At 32.7% G+C, this 5024-nt stretch overlaps 1 long non-coding RNA gene across 1 annotated transcript; it reads right to left on the bottom strand.

Annotated features, from left to right (window-relative positions):
- Positions 1 to 925: 925 nt before the first annotated feature.
- Positions 926 to 3423, bottom strand: LOC106062875 (uncharacterized). Its single transcript, XR_008774511.1, has 2 exons — positions 3183 to 3423; positions 926 to 1908 (listed from the first exon to the last, which is right to left on the bottom strand). It is a non-coding gene; the product is annotated as an uncharacterized LOC106062875 (long non-coding RNA).
- Positions 3424 to 5024: the final 1601 nt, after the last annotated feature.

Here is a 5024-nt window from a genome sequence, read left to right as displayed (position 1 = left end):
ACCTGAAACCATTCCAAAGACAATTCAAAGCACATACCACACGACCATACAATTATTGAACCAAGCCACTCAACCATGAATTGAAATTCTGCCATTATGAGGCAGGGTAGCGTGCCCGGGCACCACTATGAGGCAGGGTAGCATGCCCGGGCTGTCTGGTTTAAAATTTAAACACGCTTTTTCTCCCATGCTCATTCTCAGATCAAGTTGAAACTTTACACAGTTATTTATTGTACATAACAAAACATGAAGATATAAAACAAAGCCATTAATCAATTAATTACTGCTTATTAATTGTTTTGTTTGATACCGAAAAAGGTGAAATTCATCCTCTAGTATTAAGAGATATGACTAAGTTTGTTGGATTTTGTTTTACGACTTGAATTTGATTCCGAAGGCTCCATCTTCTTTAAGCCAATGCTAACCACTGTGCTAGCGAACTGCTTATAAAAATGAAATAACCTTCTCTTGTTAGACTTCATTCTCAACAAAACTATTACGGCGACTAAGTCAGCTTAAACCTCACCATCCGTCAAGTAGTTTTTTTTCTTGTTACACAACAAACAAAATAATTAATACAATAATTAATAGTGTTGTTGTTGTTGTTTTGTCAAAAATTGGTTCTTGTTTTTTTTTTCAGGTACAAGAAATAATTGTGCAAAATTTTAATTTGATCGAAGATTGGGTCAGGGAAAAATAGCGTTTTAAAAATGTACCAGAGAGACAGAAAATGAGCGTGAGTCGATATAACCTTTGTAATAAAGTTTGTTTTTTTAAAGAATATTTGAAATAGAAAATGAAAAAAAAAAACAAATGTTAAACTTCTCTTTTTTACAGTAAGGAAAGAACTAAAATATTAAACTTCTCTCCCCCCCCCCCCCACTCCCAAAGCGATCCTTACAAAAAAAAAACATAATACGCAGGAGAAGATAACCAGTTATCATTTATTTTTACACATACATCATATCAAACAAATAGAATTTGCAATCAAAGTAAAACTATACAACATCTGTCATTGTAAATTAAGAAGAAGTAAATAAATAAAAATGAAATTATTATTATTAATATTTTACATAATTGAGTATTAATAAATTCCATGCTTAGTATAGGTATGAGGTATTTCTGAAACTCAGTATACATATTTTGTTTTCCAAACATTTACACGGTGTATAAGGATATGCATTTTTATAGCATTCTTTGTTAATTATTCTTATATATCTTTGTACAATATGTCCTCTTAGCTTCTGGCGCTCTGGTCTAGTATCTTTTTCTGTATCTTTTTCTGGTCCTTTATGGGGAGTGCCAATATTATTGTGCTGAGTTCTAAAAGTCTAAATCAGCTCCACTCAGATTCAGAGAGTTTTTTTTTAACTTTTTGATTTAAAATAAGATGTAAAAATAGGGCGATAGTGGACAATTATCCGCTTTATAATAAATTATTTATTTGCACTGGTATTTTCCATACTGGTCTTTCAGAATGGTCATCCCAGGTTTTGGACAGCAAACAGTGTCCGTCTGGTCGTCACAGGCTTGCGCTACGTACAGACCATGGACAGTGCAGTTCGTGCATCTCTGACACTCTCCTTCGATAAAGTCTTCGAACCTCTGCTCCACACGGTAGTAGTCTTCGCGGCACCCTATAACCGTGTCGTGAGTTGAGGTACAGTCTTTTAGCATAACTTCGTGGTTGAAACTTTCGGGCTGCGTGCATGGCTGGCAGGAGATGAACTTGTGGTTGTCGTGAGACATGAATGTCCCTTGACTACAAGGAGCGCAATTCGAGGTTGATTTCTGTTGGTCTCTCTGGAGGTACGTCCCTTTCTGACAGACAAATTTTTCTTGAGCATAATTGACAGGGAAGCTCATTGTCAATAAAAATACAGTATTCCACTTAAACATTTTCTTTAACTGTAAAAGAAAAAAATGAAAAAAAAAATGACCTGAAAAAAAAATAAACATGACCGTATTTAATGTTTTATGAACCTTTTTTTTTTTAAAATATTTTAAGATAAATGTCTGTAACTTTGATTTATTAGATAAAATTTCTATTCCCCCCCCCCAAAAAAAAAAGTATTGTTGTACAATATATCTTTCTGTCTGTCTACTCGGGCCGGATATACCTATAGCCAAAATAAGAAAAAGATTAGGGCAACCAAGAAATATTAGCACTGACATGCAGTATCTCAATTTACATAGGGTCTTTTCATGTTTAAATACGGTATTACTATCTATCTATCTATCTATCTATCTATCTATCTATCTATCTATCTATCTATCTATCTATCTATCTATCTATCTATCTATCTATCTATCTATCTATCTATCTATCTATCTATCTATCTATCTTCCTCATTTATCTACACCATACTATCTTTCGATCTATATATGTGTATCAGACTATCTTTCTATCTATCTTTCTATCTATATATCCATCCAACTATCTATCTATCTATCTATCTATCTATCTATCTATCTATCTATCTATCTATCTATCGATCTATCTATCTATCTATCTATCTATCTATCTATCTATCTATCTATCTATCTATCTAACTATCTATCTATCTCATTTATCTATACCATACTATCTTTCGATCTATATATCTGTATCAACTATCAGACTATCTTTCTATCTATCTTTCTATCTATATATCCATCTATGTATCTATCAATCTATCTATCTATCTATCTATCTATCTATCTATCTATCTATCTATCTATCTATCTATCTATCTATCTATCTATCTATCTATCTATCTATCTATCTATCTATCTATCTATCTATCTATCTATCTAACTATCTATCTATCTATCTATCTATCTATCTATCTATCTATCTCATTTATCTATACCATACTATCTTTCGATCTATATATCTGTATCAACTATCAGACTATCATTCTATCTATCTATCTATCTATCTATCTAGCTAGCTAGCTAGCTATCTTAAGCCCAGATTAAGTCCAGAGAGCATAATAAACTACCAAGCAGTCATGTAGACTAATTAAGTTAAAACACTAATTATCACAAGTAACTATTGCGTAAATTTTTTTTATACTATAATAATGTGTACATACATTAGAATTATATATTATGTATATAGGCTGTACGTTATATAGTAGAATTCAAGTTATTGCTTTTGTCCAACAATATTATTAAACTAAACAATCTATGATACGTACCTTTGAGAACTAGAAATATGAAATATATATATTCTTTTTCCTTCGAAATTGCGTTGTTAGTATCTAGAGAAGTTAAATAACACTATATAGGCCTATATTAAGGGATGATAATACATATAAAAAGAAAATATTTTTTTTAGAACTCTTAAAACATTTTAGCATATGATTTTATCTATGGGAAACTAGAAACGGGAAAAAACATGTTTCCCTCTAAATCCATTCATTCTATTTTTATGTAGCATATGTTTCGGAAAATTCCGTTCTTATGTAATCATGTTATCGGTGTTGATTTTAAAATAATCAGATTTTATCATAGTGTTCGCGAATATACATACAAACCAGATTAATACTATATATTTACTATTTGATATGACATATTATATATTTAATATGATAAGTGTGAAACGGTAAAATAGTTTCAGAAATAATTTCTCCTTTTGCGTCTTAGTAAAATGTAAAGTGGTCCGGTCAGACCTCACGATCTATTTAGGCAGATGATGTAAAGGTCATCTGTTTCTGTTGACCATTGTTAACGATGATGTTATGTGTCCAACTGATAGACCAAACGCCTTTGCTTTTTCACCAACTAATGTCCTGTACTAATTAGAGTCGATAGGACTCAGAGGTGTCCATAAAACTCCGATATTAAAAATTCCAGTCTTCACTGGGACTCGAACTCGAGACATGTTTACCTCACAGCCACCACACTATCTAGGTTATGTCACATTGAATGTCACATTTCTGTTAATTGTCATTTTCTGTTTCTCTCTCGCTTTATTTTCTCTTTCTCTCGTATTCTCCCTATCTCCCTCTCTTTGTCCCCTTTTCTCTCTCAGTCTCTATTTTTCTCTTTCTCTCTCCATCTCCCTCTCTTTCTCACTTTCTCTCTCCTCTCTCTCCTCTCTCTCTTCCCCTTTCTCTGCGTTTCAAGAATGTTTTCTTCTATTTCTCTTTTCTTATTAGACTATTTCCAAGTGATTTGAGCACAGAAAACACCATTTCCAAATATTTAATTGTAAATGACTGCATAACGTCTAAAAGTTATTACTGTTAGCTTTAAATAACGAAGCTTAATACTATGGTAAAGAACACTAGGCTCAATAAGGGAAGCCAACACTAGACGCTAGATCGGGGGTTATTAACCTGTGGGTCGCGACCCCCCCTTGGGGGGTCGATTGACGATTTGCCAGGGGTCGCCAAAGACCATCGAAAAAATCAATAGTTTTGTCTATTCTTCTATTGTTGTGTGTCTGAGCGGGATGGGGGGGGGGGGCGTAGCGGCAGAGTGTGGGATTGTAAAGAGGGGTCGCCGAGCTTAAAAGATTGAGAACCGCTGCGGTAGATAAATCAGACTCTTTGATAACACACTCCGACATAACATAGTTTATACACTAAAAATAAAATAGGAACTTTCTTTCGAAAGGGGGATAATTCTACGTGTTAAAAGCAAAAACTTACACATAAAGACATTGTACACAATTACTTTGTCAAGAAAAAATAAATATCTGACATTTAAAAACTACACAACGCATAACATTTACAAATAATATGACTCTATGCCATACGTTACCAATAATATCCGTTACATTTTCTTATCAATAGATCTATTAATAGCCAACGGAAATTCGCGGTAAAGAACTTTCTAACAAAATACTTATAAATAAAACATAATTTCGTCTTAGATCTGATCAGAAACTAGAACTTACATAGAGAAGTGGAAAAGTTAAAAATACAGATTATGTACCTGAGATTTTGAAATCAAATCTTGTTATCATTTTTTTTATCAGTTATCTCCAAAAAGGTGAGTGTAACAGATCACTTTGATAAAGGTTTGATTTAAAG

This window comes from Biomphalaria glabrata, chromosome 13, assembly GCF_947242115.1.
Source record: "Biomphalaria glabrata chromosome 13, xgBioGlab47.1, whole genome shotgun sequence".
Classification (NCBI taxonomy): Eukaryota; Metazoa; Mollusca; class Gastropoda; family Planorbidae; genus Biomphalaria; species Biomphalaria glabrata.
The sequence above is the reverse complement of the archived record's forward strand: the minus strand, read 5'-3'. Positions and strand labels throughout refer to the sequence as shown.